General features: G+C 37.9%; 1 protein-coding gene and 1 pseudogene across 4 annotated transcripts in view; one reads left to right on the forward strand and one right to left on the reverse strand.

Annotated features, from left to right (window-relative positions):
• Positions 1-26,653, forward strand: part of RASSF8 (Ras association domain family member 8) — a 126,501-nt gene that overhangs the window by 27,014 nt on the left and 72,834 nt on the right. The window contains exons 2-4 of one of the 4 annotated variants that reach the window (XM_059935497.1): positions 14,477-14,573; positions 22,372-22,481; positions 25,492-25,575. The exons of 1 other annotated variant lie outside the window; for it this stretch is intronic. The gene's annotated coding sequence lies outside the window, so the exon portion shown is untranslated. The remainder of the gene's footprint in view (positions 1-14,476; positions 14,574-22,371; positions 22,482-25,491; positions 25,576-26,653) is intronic. 2 more of the 4 variants (XM_059935498.1, XM_059935500.1) reach the window with 2 other exon arrangements.
• Positions 10,903-13,181, reverse strand: LOC132372847 (developmental pluripotency-associated protein 3-like; annotated as a pseudogene).

Consider the following 26,653-nt stretch of genomic DNA (forward strand, 5'->3'; position numbering starts at 1 on the left):
AACCTAGTGGCAAGAAGGGAATAAAGACACAGACCTACTAGAGAATGGACTTGAGGATATGGGGAGGGGAAAGGGTAAGCTGTGACAAAGTGAGAGAGTGGCATGGACATATATACACTACCAAACGTAAAATAGATAGCTAGTGGGAAGCAACCGCATAGCACAGGGAGATCAGCTCTGTGCTTTGTGACCACCTAGAGGGGTGGGATAGGGAGGGTGGGAGGGAGGGAGATGCAAGAGGGAAGAGATTGGGAACATATGTATATGTATAACTGATTAACTTTTTTATAAAGCAGAAACTAACACACCATTGTAAAGCAATTATACTCCAATAAAGATGTTAAAAAAATAAAAAATAAAATAAATAAATAAATAAAAAATAAATAAAAAAAATAAAAGCACAAACTTTCATTTCTGGTGGTTTGTGAGACTAGATACTCTAAACTACTCTTCCACCACAAACTAAAAATAAAAATGCTAGGTAAATTGTATAAAATATGGCTTTAAATGGCAAGAAAGAAACATTGGCCTGAAAGTGAAAGTGAGAACTCAGAGAGGTAAGCAAAACATCCAATATGAGAACACTTGCTGAATTCAGCAAATGTGTGCTTTGATTTCCTTGGTCTCCTATTGCTTTGGAGACAGGAGACAAAGCCCAGAGTCCGTGCTAGGGAAAAAAGTTTAATAGAAGATGTCTCCACATAAATGTGGGACCACCTAAAGGCTACTTACATAGTGTAGTGTTAAAACTAGAAATACTACTTTTCCCCTGACGTCCTCCCAGGCCCCAGCAACTCTAAGGAAAACTGCCTATCTGATATTTCATAACCAATAACCAACATTCAGTCCTAATTCAGACCTACCTGGGTAGGCCAAAAAAGGGGCAAATACATATAGTTGTAAAGTGGCTCCAGCATAGTACCTCAAGGCAGAAGCAGGTGCAGATTCTTTCCGGAGGAATCTTGCTTTAACCCAGGCCTCAAAGAGTTCAAAATATATCACTACAAGAAAATTTAACTCAGAGTCAAAATTATAAAACAGACAAGTAAAGCAAAGTATCATGAATAGAACGAGCCAAAATAGTAGGAACAGAATTAGACACGTAGTGATCTCAGATATAGTTGTCAGACAGAGAATGTAAAATAACTTTGTTTTAAAGAAATGAGAAGGTTAAAAATGTGAGTAAATAGCAAGTGAATATAAAAACGACAAAGGAGGTCTGAAAAAACTAAATAGAGCTTTGAGCAATTAAATATATAATTGGAATTTAAAAATCAACAAACAAGCTTAATGGTAAATTTGACATAGGCAAAGAGAGAATTAGTCAGCTGTAAGACAGTGCTGAGCTTTTCGACTGTGACCTATAGTAAGGAATTCATTTACTGACGTGTATACATATGACACGTGTGTAATTTAAGCCAAAGTTTTGAGAAACCGATCATATCCTCCTAAGCGTTGTGTTCTGTGCTATTTTTTTCTAATTTACTCTTTTTCATTAAAAAAAAAAAAAAAAGTTGGATTTAATCTAGGAAATTTTATGAACCACAATGGTCACGACCAAAGTTTTGAAGATAACTGATTTTAATAAAGTTGAAAATATGGATACTCTACGACCTAGTGTATGACCACCACTGTTCATAGCACTTCATGTGGCCCACCACAAAAAAATCTGGAAGAAAACAAAACATCGATTGTATAAAACATCACTATGGTGTGGTGTTTTTTTTTTTTTTTTTTTTTTTTTGACCTCGTTGCGCGGCTTGTGGGGATCTTAGTTTCCCAACCAGGGACTGAACCCAGGTCCTCAGCAGTGAAAGTGCGGAGTCCTAACCACTGGACCGCCAGGGAATTCCCTACGGTGTGGTTTATACAGTGGAGTACTGTAGGACTGGGGTGATACTGAAAAGGATGAACAACCAGTACAGCATGGGCTCCACCCCGTCAGAGTGGATACTGCCGGGAAACAGCCAGCCTCAGCCCACGCCTGTGCCTGTCGGCCCTTTGCCCAGCTTTGAAAAATGAATGCATCACTGATTCAGACATCAACATAATGTTGAGTGGAAAAAGCAGGTTGCAAAAAAAGATCATATATAGTCTGATTCCATTTATATGAGGTTCAGAGATTTGAGCAAACTAAATAGTATATTGTTCAGGGATACAAACATGTGATTAGACTGTTTTTTAAAAGGCAAGTGTACACACAGAATTTAGGAGAGTTATTACCTGTTAGTGGAGGATGAGGGAGTGGATAAGGAAGAGTCGAAAGGAGCTTCAGAGGTATTAGTAATTTAGTTTTTCTTTGTAAAATTGGTTGTGGATACACGAGTGTTCCTTTGTAATTCTTTATATTTTGTACCTGTTTAACATTCAGTGAAAATAATTTAATTTTAAAAAAAGCCAAGGAGGGATCAGCACAGGTAATAAATATTTTGTGCTGATCAGGCCATTTTGGGAAAGGCATCTTTCGTTTTGGGAGCCAAATTTTATGAACATTAACAAACTGGAATATGTCCAGAGGAAAACATCCAGGGTAGTGGTATAAACCTGGTCTTGAGCCTTTCATTTTTCAGATGCAGATCACGTGGGTTCTGAGTGTGAGGAGTTTTGATTTCCCCCAGTCTGTTGGCTGGTAGAAGAGGGACGTGAACTCTGGTCTGTAAACTCTCAGGGTAATGTGCTTTTGCTGCACTGTGCAGAAAGGCGTTCCAAAAAAAAAGTCCCACAGTTGTTCTGTAGTTTGCTAAAGGTTTTGTGTTTTTCTGTCAAATGCTGTAACTGTAGACCCTGTGGCATGTTGTAATATACCAAATAACAGCTCAGAAACGGGATCTTTCGTTGCTGGGTCAGGCAAGCCCTCTGCTGTCCATAGCTCCTGAGGGCAGCTCTAGACTCAGGTTGTGTCCATCGCAGGGACACACACGCGGGTAATTTAGTTTGGTGCCTTTTGGGGGAGAGGCAGGCTCAATCCAGGGGTTGCTCTTTGGCTGTGCAGGGTATCAGTTTGACCAGGGCCTTAGCTAGATTAAAAACATGGAGGGCTGGGCAGATTGTGGCCTTTGTCTAGGTAATGATTACTTGAAGTAAAGGAGTAAATTAGCAATTACTGAGTGTCTGCAATGTGCCAGCTGTTGTTGGGCATTTAAGACAATTTTTTTAGAGCAGTTTTAGGTTTGCAGTAAAACTAAGGGGGAGTTAAGATTTCCCATTTACCCGCTGCCCCCCTCACACGCATTAACCTCCCCATTATCAACATTCCTCACCAGAGTGGTACATTTGTTACAACTGATTAACGTACAATAACACATCTTTATCACCCAAAGCCCATAGTTTACATTACAGTTCACTTTTGGTATTGTACATTCTGTCTGTTTGGACAGACGTATCCAAATGACATACAAATAATGATATGTATCCACCGTTATAGCCTCATACAAAGTATTTTCACTGCCCTAAAAATCCTCCATGCTCTGCCTGTTCATCCCTCCCTCTCTCCTAACCCCTGGCAACCCCTAATCTTTTTACTGTCTCCATAGTTTTGCCTTTTCTTCAATGTCATATACTTGGAATTATACAGTGTATAGCCTTTTCAGATTGGCTCTTTCACTTAGTAATAGGCATTTATGTTTCTTCTGTGTCTTTTCATGGCTCATTAGCTCATTTCTTTTTAGTGCTGAATAATATTCCATTGTCTGGATGTCGTTTATTTATCCATTCATCTATTGGAGGACGTCGTGGTTGCTTTCAAGTTTTGGCAGTTATGAATAAAGCTGCTGCAAATATCCATGTGCAGGTTTTGTGTGGACATAAGTTTTTAACTCCTTTGGGTAAATACCAAGGAGAGCAGTTGCTGGACTGTATGGTAAGAGTATGTCTAGTTTTGTAAGAAACCACCAAACTGGCTTGCAGAGTGACTGTGTCACCTTGCATTCCACCAACAATGAATGAGTTCCTGCTGCTCCACAGTCTTACCATCATCTGGTGTTGTCAGTGTTCCGGATTTGGGCCATTCTAATAGGTGTGTAGTGGATCCCATTGTATTAATTTGCCTTTCCCTGATGACATATGCTGTCGAGCATCTTTTCATACGTTTGTTAGTCATTTTCACATAAAAGTATTCTGTTCCATTGGGAAGAAAGTGGCCTTACCCCATCTTACTGATGTGGAACTTAGGGAAGGATGGCTGAAATCGGTATTTGGGGGAGAGAAGGCCTTCCTGTCAGGAGAGCCAGCTGCCGAGTCCTGTCTAGAGACAGTGTTTGGGGGAGGTTAGGAGCACAGACTGCAGTAGCAGGGCTGGGCACATGTACAGACACTCTGCTGTTTGCTGGCCGGGGGACCTGGGTCATAAGTTATCTAACTACCTCAAGTCTCTTGCCTCATCAGAAAACGAGGGATTGTTACGAGAAGTAAATGAATTAATATGCATAAAGTACTTAGAACAGTGGCCTGGCACATAGAAAAGGCTATAAACTGAAGTGTTTGGAGAAATGTTTTCCTAACTCTGGCTTATGGCAAGCAGTTCTCCCGGTCTCTGCGGCCCTGTAGCAGAGCCTGCCCTCAGTCTGAAAGGGGTGAGGTAGCTACTTCCAGTCTGGTTTCCCCAGCATCCCAAGTTGGGTTCTCCCCGCACCAAGAAGGTAGGAGTGGCCTTGATGATTTACATACGTCAGGTCATCCTCCTCCAGGATCCTGCGTCTTCCAGGGCCGTTGAGATGTTGCCAATTAAAAGACAACACAGCTGCACTTAGTCCTAAGAGCTTGCCCTGCAGATGAGAAACCGAGGCTCAAGGAGGTTATGACTGCTCCAAAGTCGCTTCAGCAGAGCTGGGATTAGGACGTGGTCTGTGCTACCTCCAGAACGTGTAGAGGACAAGGCCAGTTTTCTCTGTGGAGCCGTGATCCACAGTGTGGATGACCTCATGTTTCTTGGGTCAGCTGGACCATTGAGACTCCTGGGTTCCACACGCCCTTTGGGGCCTACGAGGTGCAGGCTGTGCCGGCTTCCGAGTCACGCCAGGGCAACTCGCCTCTTCTGCGAGTACCTCTGCTGCCCGCTCCTCTTAACCCAGCTTCTTTCTAAACTGTGCGAAGATTAGACATCCATTGGCTTCTTCCGTGAGTTTCCCTCGTGCCTGACCTATCGTATCCTGTGGTCATTGGCTTCTCACAATCCTGATGAAGTTCTTTGTTACTTGCTGCCACTTCTCTTGGCTTTAATAATTTTCCCTTCTTTATTGCCTTTTCCCCCCTTGTGACCCTTGTGTGTTTCTGCCATTTTTCCTGTACCTGGGGGTCCATCACTAGGCAGTGAGCTGGTACCAAGTGGAACATGGTATGAACCGAATCAACGATGTGTCATGTGATCTGTGCAGTCTTGCCTCTCAGCTTTCTTTTGATGAGCCTGGAGCCAAAGAGGACATTATTAACACAGCATTACAGTCAATACCATATGCTTTCAGCAAGGAGAGAGAGTACACCAGAAATGGACCAAAAACTGTGGGAGACTGTAATTCCAGAAATGATCTAAGGGCATCCCTTCCTTAAAACACTAAGGCAGGAAATGATAAGGTTTCAGAAATATGTAAAGTGTGATCTGCACAAGTGCCTGGCATAAGTAATGTTTAAACCTAAAGATACTCTTTTCTTCAGCTTAAGGTAGCTTTGTTGCTTATGCTTTTCTTTTCACTGAAATGAAGACATTTATTCAAGATTAACATAATCATGAAATAGTGCAATTTAGGAAATTAGATAATTGTTTAAAGCATGCTTGAACATGCCAACATACTATAGTAATTTTCAATTTTAATAGTAGAATATTCCTTGCTCTCTATTTTTTGCCTTTTAAAGATATGCTAAAAATTTTCTACCAGCTCTCGTTTTAAATGGAGAATGAAAATCATTGTCACTTGAAATTAATTCGTGTTATTTAAAAAAGAAATCCCTCATATTTGAACTCACTCTTCTTTATGGCAGGGTCTCTTTAAAATTAGTTCTTTTGAGACCATTAGGGGAAAAAAGGGAGAAAGTTTAAAACGTCCATGCCGAGAACCTTATAGTCAGAACTGTCAGGTCTTTAAAAGCAGTCTTGGGACTTTTCTTGTTGTTTGGTAACAGTATTGAATAGATGGTTAATTGATAGCAATAAAGCTGGATAATCAAATCTGATAAGCTACGATGAGGTTAACTAGAGCAATCTGTAGTATTTAGAAAAATTTCCAGGGTGATTGGGGAGTGGTGGCTGAAATCAACATTTGAGATTTCATTTGTGTTAATACAAAAATAGAAAGCCACAAGTTTGTTTGCTAATTAACAATAGTTTTCTTTCATTTAAAAAATAACCCCCCTCCCGCCTACCCCCCACCCTGATCCAGTCCTTCCTTGTAGGGAGAAAAGGAAGAGAGAAATTTGTCAGCCAGCTGCTTGCATTGCCACCTCAGGAAATAGCATGTCAAATTCCTGCTTTCTCTAGACCCTCCTCCTGGCCTTCCCTTCATCCTCGTTTATTGAGTGTGCCAGATTTGGTGCTAGGTGCTGGGACTATAAAGAAGAAATGAGACATAATTCCATGGTGCAGTAGGGGAGTGGGTCTAACAACACAGAACAGCGTGGAAACCTCCTTTCAGAATCCTTTCAGTACGTTTAGAGAAATTTGTATCTGCTGAAGGGCTGTTCACAACCTTATCGGGGTTTTGTTGTGTTTTTTAATCTTTGTAGTTTACTTCATTTAAGTTAAAAGCCAGTTAACTTCTTTGAGTTTTTCCCAATCTCAGAAGGCAGCTCTTTCAGAGGGGTATAGCGATTCCGCCTAAATTCTTCTGCAAACTCACTGTGCCTTTGCAGAGCCTTGTACTTTCTGAGCAGCAGTAAAGACAGCTTTATGATGTCTCCTTTGCAGAAGGAGCCTGCGTCTGCTTCCTTTTCTATTCTTCAGGTCTTTTCCCTTCCTAACATTTCTATCAGTTTGAAGTTTTCTCTTAAAACTTTGGCCCAGCAATGTGTTCTGTCCTAATCACTGGGCCACACCAAGGATCATACTGTTCCTTTCTTTAATATGTCCCAGTATCACATTTGTCTGATAAGTGTTCTGTAGGGAAACACAGTTTCTGTGATAAGTGTTCTATAGGGAAACACAGCTTCTGTTGGTGTGGTTATGTTTGTCATTTAATCTATATGCATTTAACAGTGTTTTTGGGTTTTGGCCAACTCCAATTGGAGTAAAAGATCTCCAGTAAAGACACCTAGATAATTTGGTGAATACTTTATCCAAACTCTGTAGTTCATCTTCTGAAAACAACTCTCTGGTGTGTGGGATATGAACGTGTTATCCAGGGGAAAGTAATCATTGGATAGCTTGTCTGGTAAAGTTTATAAATGCATTTCTCAAATTGGCCTAAAGAAAAATGATTGCTCGGCTATTTAAAAAATAATTGATCATGTCCTTTGCGTGTCCTATCCTTCTCCTTTGTTATTCTTCTGAGTTCCTGAATGACATTTAATAACAAATCAGAAGACTAAAATAACAAGGATGCATTTGAATTCCTGTGGTTTATGGATCAGTTTATTAGGCCAGAAAGGGAAGGGGCAATAGAGTGAGAACACTTATTAGGACCTGCCTGGGTTATGTGAACTAACCTGGGATGGGAGTCTGGTAGGAAAAAAGCAGGATCTTTGAAATCAAGTGCACCTGAATTCAAATCAGGGCTCCACCACTTACTAGCTGTGTGAACCTGGAAAGGTACCAAATCTTTCTGAAATCTTAGTTTCCTCATCTGCCAAATGGGGACTGTAGGATTTACCCTCACAGGGTTGTGAATAGTGGCTGGATTGTACAGTGTGTGGCCAGGCACTTATTTACTGTGTGCCTACTATTACTTCTTAAAAGGCAGGGACTGTGTTCAAATCAAGTCATCTAATCTTTCTGAATCTCAGCTTTGTCACCTGGGGACTTCTAACATATTAATATGAAAAAGCTCAGAAAATTTACAACATAATACAAGTATAATGACTTATTTCACAAAGACTCCCTGAATATCCACGAGGATATGAACTCTACTATAGGTTTTCTTTTTCAAGTCTCTTTGGTGCTTCCAAAACATTTATTTGGTATTATTATTACCAGATATTAGTTACATCTCACAAATATTGCACAGTTGATAGAAAGGAATACATATCTTATTTACCTTTATAATTTCTCCTGTATTTTAAATATAGTAAGGGCTTAGTAAATGTTTATGAAAAGTGAATTTTTTTGTTGTTATTACCATTGCCCTCTGCTTTACAAACTAATGTAGCTGATAGCATCATAATGGATTCATTTCCACAGAAAATCTACCTCATTGTCTCTGTAGTCATTTTATGGTTTTAACATTACATATGGAATATGTAAAACCCAAGATACTTTTCTTATTACCATCGTATGTTGCTCTTAGCAGAACTGAATTATATTCAGAGATGTACGATATCTGTGAGTTTTGGTGTCGAAGAAGAAAAAAAAAACTTTGAACGTTCCTGCCCTTCTTTCCAATTTTTGTATTTGTGGTTTTAATTTATTTTGTGAACACTTATGAAAATGTGCTATCGCATTTTATTTACAGTTGGATATTTAGAGTTGAATATTTAGATGGTTTTCTCTTTTCAATAAGAAAGAAATGTGCTTTTTGAACTTTTCTGGCGTCTTGGAGAGTAGAGAGTAGCTTCCTCCAAACCTTTAGACTTTTTCTTATATCACCTGTGAGACTTGAACAGCCAGAGCAGTAAGCTCTTTTCTGGTTTCTACAGTAATAAAAATGACCCTATTGTCGATTGATTATCCATCCTGGTGGGCCTAGTTGGGAGGAAGAGAATATATCCAACAATTAATCAGCAGTCATTAAGAGACATCTACAAGCAAATGAAGGGCCTGCATTCTTTACTGATGAAAAAAAAAGAAAGAAAAAAAGGCAACACCTCTTGACATTGGAATTTACTTTGCTCTTGAGTTGTTCTTAATCATTCTGTTTTTCTTGTGCTCAGTGTATAGGAGTTGCAATAACCTGATATTGTGTTCATTTACGTCACCAGCTTCTGTTTGCATTCTTATAAACTAATTTAAATAAAGGCTGTGTGGGTGACAGTAGAAATATTAATTATCTATAGCTGCAAACAAGTTGCCCTGAACTTAGGGACTTAAAACAACAAACATTTTTAATCTCACCTAGGTTCTCTGGATTAGAAATCCAGGAATGTCCTAGGTGGGCAGCTCTGGCTCAGGATCTTTCATAAGGTTGCAGCCCAGATTTCCTCCCGTGTTGTAAGTAGTCCACAGGAAGTCTTGACTGGGGCTAGAAGATCCACTCCCAAGGTGGTTTGCTCACAAGCCTGGCAAATTTGAACTGGATATTGGCAGGAGGCCTCTCTGTTCCTTACCATGTGGATTTCTCCATAGGGCTGCTTGAATGTCTGTATAACATGAATAAGTGATCAAAGAGAGCAACATGGAAGCTGCATTGTCTTTTATGACCTAGTCTGGAAGTCACACATCATTTCCACAATATCCTAGTGGCTCTACAAGTTAACTCCGCTCATGTGGGAGGAGAATACACAAGGATATGAAGACCAGGAGGCAGGGATATTTGGGGGTTATCTGGGAGGCTGGCTACCAAAGTAGGAGAATGTCTGATCCTTACACATATTTAGAAGTGTCCAGTGGATGTTTAAATAACCTTAATTTTAACTTTAACAAAAATAATATAATTATTGGAATGTAGAGGTTTCCAATTTTTATCCCTTTTTTCCCAAATTGCGCATGTTGGTATAAGTTGATTATTGGTCCATTTCAATTGCTTATATAATAAATACCTATTTTTCAGAGATGTAGTCATAGAATTATATCTAGGTAAAAGAAATCGTTTAGCTAGGCAGGGCTTTCACTGATGATAAGCTCAGCACCTCTCAACAACCCGTTACCATTCTGTAAAACCCTCTGAATTCATCAAGCCCTCAGTTGACATTTACTGAGCACCTCTGATGTGCTAGGCAGTATCAGTGCAAAAGGTCTCTGCCCTCAAGCAGAGCCAACAGTTTGTTATAATCTGTGCTAAATATTACAGTAGGGATACATAGTAGAGATGGTGAGGTCGGTTGTTGAAGGTCATGGGCTCGGAAGTCGGTTTGCCTGAGTTCAGCTCCTGGCTCCCCTACTTATTAGCTGTATGACCTTGGACCAGTTATTGAACCCTTCTGTCGAGTTTTCTCTCCTGGTCTTCCCTTCTTACAGCCTGCCCGCCTCATCAGGCTGTGAGGATTTAGGAAGCAGTGCCAGTGAGTAGTGTTAGCCAGCCACTTGGGAGTACCTGGAATGATCAGTTTGGATGGGGGAAGGTTCCAGGCGCTGGGAGACTTTTGGGTAGTCTCTTGGAGGGTGAGTTGGTGGGGCCTCGGCACGGGACACCAGCATGAAGGAGGGCTAGAGGCCGAGAGGCTGAGCCCTGGGTGAGGCTGGGCATGTCATGTGGTGGCTTCGGGAGGGTGTCTGGAAATGAGCTAGTGGCATCCTCTGCGAGGACGCAGAGAGGCTCGTGTAGAGCACCGGGACGTGGTCCACTCTCTGAGAGCACCCCAGTTTAAATCTCAGCTTTCTTACCGCCTCTGTGAGTACTCTCACAGTTGCCAGATCTTATGTCTGTATTTGCAGTGAGGAAAATATTGTCACTACAGTTACGGGCCAAACAAAAGAAGTTTGAACTTCTTTGGTGGAGGCTTTTAAAAACAGTAGAATGATAGGATTCGCTCTTTTCTTGTTTGCTTTTTTAAAGTGGTCTGGCTGAAGGGTGGACGATGGGTTGAATAGTTAGGATGGTTGCAGTAATTGGTGGGGAGACGACTGAGACCTCACTGGGGACCGGAGAGGTGAGGAGCGGTCTATCAGAGCTGAGTCCTGAGGACTGAGGCCTTCCTGTCCGGTTTGGCATTTCCCACCTTCCCAGGCCACCGGCAGGACTGGGACACGTGCCATCCTATCGTAAAGAGCCTCGACTCATCCAGAATTTTACAGTTATAAAGATCTGAAAAGGAGAGATTTTAATGTCAGCATATATGTAAGTTAGTGTCATTTTGAACTATATGTGAGGGAATAAGCACCGTAATCATCTTGGCCTTTAAATGCCTGGCTCTAGTAGTGATAACGTTATTTTATGGACAAAAGAAGATAACGATTATGTCAATTCCAGAAACTACTTTTCAGGTGCCCGCTTCCCATTTCCAAAAAACTTTCTTGAAAACAAAATTAAAAAGAGTGGTGAGGCTTTAAAGAAGAAAAGATGGGTAGGAAAAGAAATTTTGAATTCGATAAATAAGAATCCCTTTGCCAACCAAACTGGATTCCAGATAGCTTCTAGGCCCGAGGTGGGAATCAGCGTGGTTGGTCTATTTCGCCTCTTCTCACATGGTTCTGAATTTGTCACCCAGTCCTCTCTCCCAGCAGAGTTGACCCTTCCTCACGTTTTGGATGATATAATGGTCCGTGGACAGGCTCTTTTATCAAAGGTGCATCAGCTTCAAATGTGTGTCTGTCTTCTAGCTTCTTTAGGAGGTAGGTCTAGTTGAAGCCAGATGGCTCTAACCCATCTGATAGAAGAGGATGAAACAGGAATTCTGTGGTATCTAGTTGGCTTAAAGCCTATTCATTTTCATTAGAAAAATATTTTAATGTGACTGCTCCTCGCTCTCTTTTAAAACTTGGAAGCACGCACTAATGCACTTTTGCACTTGCAGCTATAACACCATGGAAAAAGTAATCTGGAAATGAATGGCATTTTTATAACAACTATTAAATTATATGAAGTACTTGTCTAGTAACCAGATTTGGAAACAGTGTCTCCATCCAGGGCTGTAGAAGCTGAGCAGGGAGAACCCGGCTCTGGAAGGGAAATCTTTGGACTGACTTCCCGCTTCCTCAGTTGTGTTTGAAATGTATATATGTATATATTTTTCTTTCTTTTTTTTTTCCGAAACAGCACATCAAAAATTTTTGTTACAGTTCAACATGCTGTTCTAACAGTGCTGTGGCCAAGTCACCCAACGTTTTCTTCACTTTCGTTCCACACAAGTTAATTTGTTTCACAAAGTGTAACTAAAGTATATTCAAGTCATTCAAATGCAAGCTACATAGATTCCTTATAAGTTACTGTATTAAAGTAGAAAAGAGATGCAAGAAAAAAAGACATCACAGAATTTATAGGTTATCAAAATATTGGTGCACAGTCTTTCCCAAGCTGCTTCATAATGATCCTAAAATTACCAGCAAGAAAAAATAGTACAAGAATAACGTTTATGGCTCCTTCAACTCTGTGTCTGTCATAATAATTACTGTAATACTTATTGTTGTAATAATTCTCATAATTATCCTCAGAGGGCTTCCCTGGTGGCACAGTGGTTGAGAATCTGCCTGCCAATGCAGGGGACACGGGTTTGAGCCCTGGTCCGGGAAGATCCCACATGCCACGGAGCAGCTAAGCCCATGCATCACAACTGCTGAGCTTGCGCTCTAGAGCCCACAAGCCACAACTACTGAGCCCGCGTGCCACAACTACTGAAGCCCACGTGCCTAGAGCCCGTGCTCCGCAAGAAGAGAAACCACTGCAATGAGAAGCCCGCACACCGCAAGGAAGAGTAGCCCCCGCTTGCTGCAACTAGAGCAAGCCCACTCACATCAACAAAGACCCAATGCAACCAAAAATAATTAATTAATTAATTAATTAATTTAAAAAAAATTTATCCTCAGAGGGATCTCTACGAAACCGGCAAAAACGACAGCTACATCTAAATCTTTGCTCTCTTGATCGAGTCTCAGTGTCATTCTGCTGTGGTTCTCTTTGAGAGTCAGACCAAGGAACTCCTTTGCCTTAGCGTTTTTTAATAGATTGGATCAGCCCCTCCATCTTATCTCTCTGATCAGTTAACACGGTCCTCACCGCTCTCCTATAGGGTATGTTTTCACCAAGTAACCACCCAGTTGGTTGAGGTAGACATTCTGGTAGAATGAATGACAATTTGGTACTAAGGTTGAGCGTCAAGTTACAGAGGTTCTTTATTAACACTTCAGACATAGGTTGAGAGGCAGCTGGAATTGCCTGGGAATTTTCATCAATGGACATTTGAGGAGACTCCAGGGTCCAGGTTGGGTTAACCTCAGATGAATCCATTGGGAGTCTTGTCACAGCTTGAAGCTCCTCCTAGACCTTTGGGTTCCAGTGGAAGGTGATGCTTTAGACTCAGATTGCTACAAAGTAGCCTGGAAGAGCTATAGAGTTAAGAAAGAGGGAGAAAAATCCAAGCTGACACACCATGGTGAGAGAAGAATCCAACCAATGTATATATTTTCTGATAGCTTGCATCAGATTTGGGGTCCACCAGTTCTTTCTCCTTACACTATTTTTTTTTAAATATTTATTTATTTGATTGTGCCAGGTCTTAGTTGTGGCATGTGGACTCTTAGTTGTGGCATGCATGTGGGATCTAGTTCCCTGACCGGGAATCGAACCCAGGCCCCCTGCATTGGGAACATGTAATCTTAACCACTGCGCCACCAGGGAAATCCCTTTACACTATTTCTAATTTGATATTTCATATTATTTCATAGCTAAGAACTTAAGGATTGTTAACTTTTGGGGGTGGTATTTCCTATTCATAATAAAAGTAGTTCAGTGTCTTGGTATATTAAAAATATATGGTTAATGGAAGATGGTCTTGTTACTGAAGTAAACCTTTCTATAAATAAATGCAGAAACATCTGCATTAAGGGCATAGTCTGAATGTGGCAGACATAAGAATTGCGTCAATTCCTGTCTTGTGGCCAAGATTTCTTTCTTCGGCTTTCTTTATAACTAATGTCATGGCAGAGTTTCACATTCTCACAGTATCACGCAATAGAATGGTCAAAAGAACTGGTGCCAAGTTACCCTCTTTCTTAGGTTAGCCAATGGTTGTCAGTTGTACTCACCAAAGAAGAATGAGGCATGTTTTTGTTTTTGTTTTTGTTTTTGTTTTTTAAGACTGAAAACCTGAGTTCTCTTCAACTTCAACTTCATTTTTAGGCCCTGGCTTTAGGCAATTTTCCAAATGTCTAACTGCTAAACTGCTTTCAAGAAATTATTGTGGTATTGCAGGGAACTTTGGTCAGGAGAAAAAGAAGGCACAAAGTCTTTCCTAGAACACCATGGGCCCATCAAATGACCTTTTAAAGAAACAACTGAAATTCCTTTTTCAAAGGCACAAAAATACTAATTCAAACCAAACCAAACAAATCTACCCCACAAGTACTGCAATTCAAATGACTAGCGGAGAGGGCCCAAGAGGGGAGGAAAAATTCCGTTTGGAAAAACCATTTGAAGCTAAAAGTTTGTGTATTTTGCTCTTTGATTAGAAGTTAAAATGGGGTGATTTAGCATTTCTAAGATAAAAATTAGCCAGGATGTAAGGACACTGTGTACCTTTTCAGATGCCTGTGTAGCTCCTCCTAGAATACCTGTCTGGTGCTCTACCCTTCCTCAAGACTACCTCACACTGCTCCCACCTGGGCACTCCAGCACGGCAAGGTGAGTCTGAAAATTTGTACTCTTCCATACATCCTAGAAGAGTATCACTTACAGTGACTTTTTTAAGAAAACTTTTCAAAGTCTTGGGAGACTTTCAGAGATTGTGTTCACTGTTGAATCATCATTTGTAAACCCTTTATTTAAATAAGTACAAAGTGTAGTTAGCAATAGTTGCCACTATGTTACAAATTCGAGATTCAAATTTGGGGTCTGAGGCAAAATTTTGCAAACTGGTTTTATCACCAGTCTTGGGCTTCCTGAGCACTGTTCTACTAATGCTTTAAATCGGCAACCTCTTTTAAAACAGTGGAGTATTTCTAACAGTGAAAGGTTAGAAGGTCTTGGTAAGTCTGAAATATATCCTGTAGTTTGGGCTTCCATCTCTGTAACAGTGTCAATAATTGGCTTCATTAAATAAAGGGGGCACAAAATCCCTTGAGGTAGGAATATACAACTAAATTATTCTCCACTTGCTTTTTGTATGCTTGATGTGTATAGTCTCTTGTCTCTTGAACATTAAAGTGACTTACTGGTCTCAGGAGGGGAAATAATTTGACCTTGTTTGCAGTAAGTGAATGACTTATGAATAAACTGTTCACATTTTACAGGTGAATAAACTCTTTAAGGGCACCAACCACTGTGCTGTCACATAAATTCCTTAGTCCCTCACTTGCCAAAGTTATGTGCTTGCATTTTTGCCCAGATGATGAATTTTGAAGGTCTCACATAAATTAATTTCCCCTTAGAGCCTTCTAGTAATTGCTAGACTCTGTGGAAGGAGCGGATTCCTAAAAACACAAGTTCATATCCTCACTGGTTCAGTTCTCCTGTGGACTCTGCTACATTGCTCAGGCATTAGGGAAAACCATGACTAAAAGTCTCCAAGTGTTGAGAATAAAAGCCTGATTCTAATAAGGTGATTTCATTACGTCCATGTGAGAGCTGAAAACTCCTCGTTGAGCCCTGCTATTTGTAGTGCCCTGCTATTTGTAATACAGTTGAAAGAAGAAAAGCATAAGGAAAAAATGTATTATGTAGCTCCATTGACCAAAGTTCTCTCCATGATTGGATAGTCACTTAAATTTTAGTTTTAGCTTCCATTATTGATGAAGCTGCTCTGCAGATCTTTATTTTACACATTAATTATTTTCTGTATAGGAGGCATTATATGTAAGTTACACCAAGAAGGAACTGTTTCAGCTTTAAGTGTAGGGATTGTGTACATTTAGATTTGAACACTTCAGTTATTTTGTTTCTCTTGGAACACTAATACTTATTTACTAATACAGGTAGGAGAGAGAGATATGAGTTGCTTGGAGTTTACTGCTGAGGAGTTTTCATTTTTTGCTGTTCTCAAATGCTCAGTAACAGTCTGATTCTTGACTTCAAGAGCAAAGAGACTCCTTTAGCATTTAGCATACTGCTCTCTTTTTCTTTTTTAAATAAAGCTTTGTTTGAACTTACAGAACTTTTTTGCCTATGCTGGATACTGAGCCAGTTTACTCATACCAACAGGGAATATGAGTTCCCTAAGCCTTTCCAAAGGAAGCATGTAATTTTTAGTTATGTTAACTTTGGTGAGCAGCAAAACCAGCTTTGAAATTCTTAGTATTGCTACATTGTAAAACTACCTTTTTTTTTTTTTTTTAAGGAGCTACTTTAAATTTTTACTGTCTTAAAATCAGAATATCTGTACTGAATCACATTTCTCCATAGTGATGCAATTATTCCCAAGCCATTATTCTCTTAGAGAATGAGGATAGAGAATAATTCGCACTGTTATTTATCACAAGGCATTTTTGTTAGGTTTATAAAATTGAAGCTGTGTGAGAGTATAAAATTGAAGCTGTGTGAGAGCAAACCATAAAGCCCATGTTTTGTGTAAAAGACAGATTAGGTAAAACAAGTTTAAATTTTACAGATTGCTTATTTGTTTCTCTTTCTCTCATAAATAGGACTGCAATATTCTCCCACCCTCCTTTTCTGGTACTTTCCTGTAAAAAGCATTAGTGAGGGGAAAATAATGGTAAACAAGGCTTAGTTCTATAATCTTCTTTGAAAACTGCCTTGCAAGTGATTTCCCATAGTTTCTGTAATGAAGCATATGGTGGTAATACACCCTGTGCCTCTGGTAATGGGGAGTAGTTTCAGAGTACTCTCAACATTTTATATTTTAAGCTTTGTATGTGTATTTTCAGGTTAGATTTTCTGTCCCATGTAGATTTAATGGAATTTATTTTTATATGCTTGTTCTTGGTTTTAAGGGTTTAGATGGGGGCATTTCTGAATAAAACTTGTGAAGAGATGTTTATTGTTGTTATAAGTAATCCATGCATACAGATTTTAGGAGGCTTGAAATGGCCTTGTGGAGAAAACAACTTGATAGAAGGGGGGATATTTTCTGTAATTTAAGTTGTCATAGTAACCTGCATCAAGACATGTACTTGGAATCCAGGCCTGAAGAATTTCAGTGACAATAAGCATTCCAGTTGCATTCATCATCATCTTTTTTTTTTTTCTCTCTAAGAAAGAAGCCATCTATTGTGACCTAATTATTTCATTTCTGTTTTTAGAAAATGGGTAGCAGTTTGCATTTTTTAGCACTTTGAAACTTCCCTGGTAGAGTGAAAATGAAAAATTTAGCTGATTATATTGGAAGTTGATATATTTTTCTGATAATGTATCTCAAACTATTTCAGATGGTAAGACAGATTCAGTATAATGGTTACTTAATGAAATATGAAAGAAACAGGATTTGATGAGGACTTGAAGAGATTGCCACAAACATTTATTAACATGCAAGTCTTAATATTAACAGTATTAGAATCTGGTTTTCATGGAGCTCTGATCTGGGAATGTTATGAATTTCCTAATACCAAATTGTTAATATTTTATTTTATGGCATCTTGTACTGTAGTCTTAATAAGCATGAATGTATTTTTTTTTAAGCATGAATGTATTTTAATAAAAAGGATGAAGTATCATTTTTATTAGCAGAATAAGTTTACTTTGAGAAATTTGTATCCAGATATTATCTTTAGATCTGCTGTCTTTTACAAGGAACAGTACAATGTTATTTCTAAAGAGAAAACTTTTTAGGGTTTGCTTCTCTCTTGCCTTCTGCACGATACTGATTGCTAACCAAGATTATTTGGAGTTAAAAATGTTCTCCTGAAGCAAGGAACATTAAGAGAAATAGTGAGCTAAGGATGTGTGCATCCACTCATTTTAGGAAACTTGGAAAATAAATTGGAAGTGTTTGTGGCTAGTCTAATTTTACAAATATATACAAAATTAGCAGTTATGGGATATAACTATAGTTATCTGTAAATGAAAAGTAATAATACTTTTGTAGATCTTTTCCACATATGTTTGAGAAACTTAATCAAATGGATGATTTTTTTAAAAACATAAATCAGTAAAATTTGAATTCTAAAATATAGAAAGGTAGATTTAGAAATCCTAGATAATTACTGTGAAAATGTGAAGGAAAATAAAATCACCCATTATCTCACAGTTTAGAGATATTTACTCTTTCTATTTTATGGGAAGTATCTATAATTTTATAAACAAAATCGGGATCCAGCTATTAATAGCCAAAATACTAATAATGGTGAAACACAAAAATTTTATCTCCTGTTAGAATTAGCAACATACCAGCTGTCGTCACTACTATCTAAAATAGCTTTGAAATATCTAGTTAGTGTATTAAGAAAAGAAAAAGGAGTAAGAGAAAGAACTGTTGGAAAGGAGGATAAAATTATTTGTAGATAATGAAAAAAAATCACAAAGACGGTCAACTAAAAATAATAGAATGTAGTAAAGTTCCATTGTAAATAATGGAAATATCATGATCTATATAGTAATAATAACTAGTTCCAAAATGTGAGAAAAAAGGAGCCCATTCATAGTAGCAACAAAAAGTATGCTGAGGATTAAACTTTGTGAGAAATGCGAATGGTATTTAGGAAGGAAACCATTAAACTTTTCTCTCAGGGTGCAGAGACTCAGTATGGAAGACAATTCATTAATTATTTTCGATCTCTTTATATTGACTTGTAAGTTTAATATAATTAAAATCTCAGCAGGAAATTTTCACAGGTCAGTGATTCTGAATTTCGTATTTATGAAATAAGAGCCAAAAAATATTTATATAAAGATAGTAATTAAAATGGGAGATTGGGATGGACATATATACACTAATGTATAAAATGGATAACTAATAAGAACCTGCTGTATAAAAAAATAAATAAAATTCAAAAATTCAAAAAAAAAAAGGATCCCAAATAAAATAATCCCAGAGAAATCCACAGAAAGATGCATTACAGTCAAGTTATCAGAAGTCAAAGACAGAATTTTTTTATTGAAGTATAGTTGATTTAGAATATTATGTTAGTTTCAGATGTACAATATAGTGATTCAATTTTTTTATAGATTATACTCCATTTAAAGCTATTATAAAATATTGGCTGTATTCTCCATCTGTAAAAAATAATAATAATAATAAAAATAATATGATGTTGATAAAGTAGACAAATACTTGAAACAGAATAGAAAGCCCAGAAGAATGTTTTATTGATTAAAAATTATATTATAAATATAAAAATGTAGTAATAAATATACTAGAAGAGAATGTTCATAAATATCTGATTTGGGGTTTAGGGAAAGATAAACTAAAATACAGATGCAAAGATTTAAAAAGGAATGATTCATATATGTAATTACATTAAAAATAAAATAATTAAAATTTGCATATGTCAAATCACAAAAAGTATTCTATATATATGTATATATATATTATCATATATATAACTAGAGTTAATACCCATATGTAAAGAACTACTTCAGATCAGTAAGAAAATAATCAACACCTAATTTAAAAAATTAGTTTGTAAGCTCTGTTTTTAGTTTTTTAAGGAACCTCCATACTGTTCTCCATAGTGGCTGTACAAATTTACATTCCCACCGACAGTGTAGGAGGGTTCCCTTTTCTCCACACCCTCTCCAGCATTTACTGTTTGTAGACTTTTTGATGATGGCCATTCTGACTCGTGTGAAGTGATATCTCACTGTAGTTTTGATTTGCATTTCCCTAATAATTAGCGATGTTGAGCATCTTTTCTTGTGCCTCGTGGCCATCTGTATGTCTTCTTTGGAGTCTGGGATTGACATGTATACACTGCTATATTTAAAATAGGTAACCAACAAGGACCTGCTGTATAGTACAGGGAACTCTGCTCAGTATTCTGTAATAACCTAAATGGGAAAAGAATTTGAAAAAGAACAGATATATGTATATGTATAACTGAATCATTTTGCTGTACACCTGCTACTAACACAATATTGCTAATCAACTATACTCCAGTATACAAGAAAAAGAAAAAGAAAAATTAGTTAGTAGTTCCTAGTAGTTTAAAAAAGAATACAAACAGATGTAGATCTAAAGATTTGTTTAATTTTAATATCATATTTAGTATATCACATTATTAAAGATTAAAAAAACATGTACATAACATATATATGAGTGACCTGTACATAAAATGTAACATAAGCAGACATATGTAATTCATAACGTTGGCAGTGGGAGAAGTAAGAAAGATCAAAATGCTCATATAATGCACCTAGAAGGTAGACTAGTACTCTGTAGCCAATAATGGAATCTATCTGTCTGTCTGTCTACCTACTTCTTTATCTGTAGATAGTTTTTTTTTTTTACTATTTAATGAATGGAAAAATGATAGTAATCTAAAAAGTGACAGCATAAGGATGTAATATAAATTATAATCTTGTATTTTTTAACTATTTATGCAGAAAATAAACAAGGAGGCAATATACAAAAGTGTTGATGATTATCTCCAAGTGGGTAGAATTATAGGAAAATAATAATTATTATTAATATTACATTATTATTACAGATTCTCTAAAACAAATGTATTTGTATTCAGAAATTTGAAAGTAGATTTTTTTTAAAAGAATCTAAGATTGACCAAATGTCTAAGATTTCCTCATATGCCTTATTGAAAAAAAATTACCATAAAGATATATTTTTGTGACTTTCTGTCTGAATTTAAAAAAAAAAAAAAAAAAATTCCACAAGGACTCAGAGGCAAAGAATATACAAATCAATTTTCACTGCAAAGTAAAGGAGCTGTTACAGTGGAGGATTACTGGACTGAATGTCAATATTATGACATAGTATGAGTGTGTTTCATGTTTCGTAATTGCAATCATTGTTGCTTTTGTTGTGGTCATCCATGTACAATGCTTGGTGTCAGTCGATTTATCTCTTGTAAAAATAAAATACAGTGTGTGTGTGTGAAAAAAATAAAAATAAAAAAATAAAGATATATTTATTGAGATGGACTATACACAGAATCAAGTAATGAATCAAGATCATCAGTCTCTGTGCAGCGTTGAACAGACTGCATTCCCAGGCTGCCATTCATATTAGACTGTGGTATATACCTGTGTATCGGGATCGTGTTCCCTGGAAGGATGGGGTCCAGCATCCCTGGGAATGATAAAGAGCAGTGTGTCCCTAGGTTTAAATCTTAGCCCTTTCCCTGTGCCTGTTACATCAAGTGTCACAGCAGCTTAAATGTTCAAATATTGATTGCCAATGACATTGAATCAAAGTTAAAGTCATTATAGATTAAATGAGAGAATTAGGACATTTATTTTAATTCCATAGATATTTTGATTTATTATTTATCTCTGCTCCACTTCCCCATTGACTCCACTGTTTTGTTTACAATGATTATATCTGGGCAGGAAATTTAAGGAATTTTTAGGAAATAACCAGTCTCCCTTCTATCCCGTCTCCGCTTTCAGAGATACTGTGCCTCTCAAGTCTTAAGTATTATTTTGTTTAATTTACTTGTGCTGTTTTTCCTGAATATGGCTTAATGGTGACCTTGTTTTTTTCAGTAATGCTAATGGATTTGTGGGCACCACAGCCCCTTTGTGACTAAGGATTAACGTCTGTATTTAAAATGATTACTAAAAGTAATCCAGTAAGTTTAAAATGTACAGAAAGGTATAAAATGCAAAATAAGGTTACCTCCTTTCATTTTTCAGCCTTCAATCAAAGGTTACCATTGTTAACAGTTTCTTGGGTATCTTCATGTACAAAGAACATGTATTTATATTTTTTTAAATTTATAGCTGTGTGTGTGTGTGTGTGTGTGTGTGTGTGTGTGTTACACAGGATTCTTTGCAGGTTGACTCCTTTAATTGCCAGAATAATCTTAAAGGCAGATATGATTATCAGATTACACGTTGAATTGGTCAGAGTTCAGTGAATATTTATTGCTGGTTTGCATTCTTCCATGTGTCTGAGTTTGTAAAAATGAGGTTAGTATGTAATTACGTGAGGCTGTGATCGCATCTCCTCCTGATTGCACCGGTGACTATCATTTTAGTAGAGTCATTCTCTATGACCTGGTTTCTATCCCAGTAAATTGAGACAGTGCCTACATCTATCTACCTGAATGCAATAGGGAGAATATACAAAATCATTTTTTGTTTTCAAGATCTACTAAGGTAGTAATAATGTTATAACCCTCTTTCTAATTTTGCAAAGGCAGTTTCTTTTATCTAAAGTGGATTTCGTGAAAGTTATAGAAGAGGATGGAGTTCATGGTTTCTTGCTTTTAAGGAACATGTAGTCTCATCAAGTAAAAAAGGTTCACATCAGATGGGAAAAACAAAGTTTTTACTGCCAAGTAATACCATGTTATATCAACAGCTGAACTTATACACTCCGTCTCTTTCACTCCTCCTCTCTTTCACATTTCAGCTGGAGTGTACTTGCTTCTTAGAAATTTAGGGAAACTTATCCTGAACCTCCAGTTTCAAAACTTATGAAAATCTCCCCGTGATCTTGCTCGGTCTAGAGTCCTGTGTCAAGTGAGTATCCCTTCATCTGTCTGACTTGCCTCTGTGTGTGGTCTTCACTTCTGCCCAGTGTTAAACCTGCTTCTTTTAAAAGTGGTTTCTATTTCAAACACACACACACAACCCCACTTAGTGGTTCCACTAAAGACCAAGGAGTTAAAGGAAAGAGACTCACTTTGCAAGAAAGGCACCCTTGGTAGTCTTCCTGGCCGCTCACTTCATCCTTATCCCTTCCTTCCAGGATATCCCAAAGAGCTGTGTCTGTAGTTTCAGAAATTGCCACATATCGTCAGGATTCATCAGTCTGGGTACCAATCAGCTTAACCCATTGTTAACTGTGTGACCTTGAATTCTCTAAACTGCAGTTTTCTCACTTGAATGTTGGGTAAGAGTAAATTATGTATGTAAAGGACTTTGTATGTAAAAAATTCAATGAATGATAGCTGTCATCATTTTTATTAAAATAGTGCCATTTTTCCCAAATGCTTCAGTCTTGTTTCAGACACAGGCTAGATATATTTTTATGTAAGTAGACTTTCACTCTTTTATACTTAAGGAGACTATATAGTTGTTCAGACCAGACACTTTGGAGAGTGAAACATGGTACTGTTGGTAATTATGCTGTGATAACAATGTAAGCCATTGCTGTTCCAGGCAAACCCGGATGAGTGGTCACCCTGGGTATACCTATATCCCTAGTGCCTGATTTGTGGTGCAGGCTCAGAGGACTCGAGCCATTGTCCATTGAGTGAGAGGGGGGACATGGGACAAGTAAGGTCACATTTATCTTTCTGAGCTTATCAGAAATCATTAAATCATTAAATTGAGGTTAACAATAACTGTCTCACAGGGTGGCTGTAAAGATGAAATGAAATTGTGATCTCATAAAGCATGGAGTATACACCTGGAAATTGGATACCTGTTAAATCCCCTCGCCATCTGTGCAAATTACCTTAGTGGCACTGATGGATAAGTTTTGTGTATAGATGTTTCTGCTGCGTTATGCACTTACCTCTCATACTTCCTTTCTGTTTCTTTTGACCGGACATTGTAGGTGGCAATCATAACTAACTGCACACATGGTTCCACAGTTTACAGTGGAGGTTTAGTCTATATTGTTTCAATTAAGCACTTTTTGACATTGAAAGGCATGAATTGTGGTGTTCAGTAACCACACCTAACTTTCTCTGTGGTATGCTTTTTTTTCTTTTGTGCTTCCTATTTTTTGGATGAATCATAATCTAAATAGGGGAATTTTTTTTTGGTAAATATCTGTTAAGCATGAATGTTTATATGCATTTAATAGACGTTGTTTGAATCAAAAGCACTTGTTTTGGACATCAAATGTAGAGATGTATTTCTTCTTTTGGGAAAAAATCTGTTAGCTCAACCTTGAAAATTGATAGAATATACATAATATACGTACCAAATTTGATTTTCTTATACTAATTTATAAATAACAGAAATCTGGGGACTTTCCTGGTGGTCAGTGGTTAAGAATCCGCCTTCCAATGCAGGGGACGAGGGTTCGATCCCTGGCTGGGGAGCTAAGATCCCACATGCCGCGGGGCAACTAAGCCCGCATGCCGCAACTACTGAGCCGGAGCGCACTGGAGCCCGCCCACCACAACTAGAGAGAAGCCCAGGAGCCAGCGAAAGATCCCATGTGCCACAACTAAGACCGACGCAGCCAAATAAATAAATAATCAATATGCAATAAAAATAAAAATAACACAAATCTGGAGGAAGTCGTAGACCTTAAGGTTTGGATCTTTTGCAGAAGGATAAGAGCCTTTCACCATAATTTTCCATAGCTGTTCATTTCATTAGCAATTCTTTTCGACATGGTACTGCCCAGTCTTTTGGCTTACAGAGTCTACTGGGGGATAGACAGGTGGTGAATGGTTATGGTCATGTTATAAATTACACAACAGTGGAATGAAGGAGGTGCTATGGGAGCACATGGGGAAGTACTGTAACTGCAGAGGTTAAGGAGAGATGCTTGTGGAGATCATTTGAGCTGAGTATTTAAAAGTGAGTAGGTCTTTAGGGAGGCAGCAGAAGGCCTTCTAAAATAGCCTGGGAAATAGCATATGCAAAATCTAGAAAGGCACATAAGGAGCATGATGTGTTTGGGGATAAACAAGTACATCTTGGTGTGAATATGAATATGGATGGGAAGGAGATGGCTGATTTTAAAAAATAGATTCATATTCTAGTTTGATAGAAACAAGCTTTTCTTTTAGGGGCTCTGGGCTTTATGGTAGTTTAAAGGATAAAAATTATAAGTAAACAAAGTTCTAGTTGGAGGGTAAGTAGAAATATTGATGGTTTGGAGTAACCTAAACTTCAGATATCTCTGTAAGGAGAAAATTTATTCACACTTTTTATTCTTGATAATTTCTTTATAGTCTCAAGAAATTAAATATTTAAATATCTTTATTCTTCAAAAGGATATTACTACTTTAAAATATTCTCACTTTAAAAAATAAGTATAAATAGATAACATTCAAAGCTATACTGTTTCCAGGCCATTGATTTAATGTTCCTTTCACTTTAACATTTTCTCCTGTTAGCTGCCCCAGCCACTGGACAATTTTACTGTGCAGATTCTTTGCAAATTTTGCCTTGTCAGAATGGGAATTGTGTGACGGATGAAATGATTAAAGATTGTACTTTTTTGATACAACAAATAATAATGCTTTCAGAAAAACAGGCTGGTATTAACTGCCATTTCTATTCCATTTTGCTTTCAAGGATCATTTGAATGTATACTCTCTATCTTTTCATTATATCAAAAAGCAGAAATATAAATAGTGATTTTTACTATTAACCAAGTAGTAATTTCTTATAGTAGTGTTATATTTATATCCTCATGTGAAAAGCAAAATTATGTCATATGGGTGACTTTACCTTAGTTCTGGCATCATCTTGCCGGCGTCATTTTGTATTTTCCCTGTGAAGCACCATGGCATCTTGCAAGCATATACATAAAATCTTAATGTTATTTTTTACTTGGAAGGTACTTTGAAGATTCAGATTTGAGGTTGAAGAAAGGAAGACGCATTTGGGGACTGATCTGCTGCCTCTAGACTTCTTCTCTAGGGTAAAAATTCACTGTTCTTCTCTGTGGTCTCAGTGCTGCCTAGCCGGTAGATAAAGATCGGTCAAATAGGTAAATACATCTCTTTGTTTGCAGAGCCTGAACTACAACCCAGATCATTTGATTCCCAATCAGTCCAGTGTTCTTCCCTGCACACTGGTACTTCCCCATACTGCAAAATGGATTTACATAGTAGCAAATTTCCAAGGTTTCAAGTTATGTGTCATGTGTAGTTGCCAGCTATTATAATCCCACCGCCATCTCACAAGAAAGCCAAGCTCACCAACATGTTAGGACAAGGGGACTATCTGGGCTAAGAACCGATGGATATACTAGGATATTCTTGAATAAATTTTACTCCCTTGCTCAAGATGGATGGCACTTTGTGCTTTTCAGCATGTTGCTCACACTTCTTTTGATCAAACTATGAATCAGCAGATGCTATAGGATTGTAGGCTTTATTTCTAGAGTAGTGTGTCTAAGCAGGAGAGGTTCCTCTACCAAGAGTGTTTGGGACATTTGCGATGCCATTTGTGAGGACATTCAATCACTGGTTGCTACAGTGATGGAAGAGGTACTACCAGCAGTTAGTGAATGGGTGACAGAGAGGCCAGCCATCCTATCATGCACAGGTCAGTCCCACACAAAAACTTAAAAATGGCCCACTGTGCTTTACCAGTGAAAATCCACAACTGGACATAACCTTTTACACACATACACAAAGCACTTTTGCATTGTCTTAAAATACAATTAGTTTTCCAGGAATGAAACTATTATGTAAATTAAGGGAAAACGTACTTAATGCAGAACTTGAAAAAGAGTTGTCCCCTGACTTAAAAAACTGTGTCCTAGACAGCAGTGCCCCTTGTAGTACTCGAGTTTCCTATCACTGTACCTGTTAGCGGCCTGCACTTACAACTGTTGCAGTCACGATATAGGTGTGAGTATCATCCCTCAGTACTGGTGGGGGGTTGGTTCTAGGACACACCTCATATACCAAAATTTGAGGATGTTGAAGTCCCATAGTTGGCCCTCTGTATCCGTAGTTCTGCATCCACAGATTCAACCAGCCGTGGATCGT

The sequence above is a fragment of the Balaenoptera ricei genome, chromosome 10 (assembly GCF_028023285.1).
Source record: "Balaenoptera ricei isolate mBalRic1 chromosome 10, mBalRic1.hap2, whole genome shotgun sequence".
In the NCBI taxonomy this organism is placed as follows: Eukaryota; Metazoa; Chordata; class Mammalia; order Artiodactyla; family Balaenopteridae; genus Balaenoptera; species Balaenoptera ricei.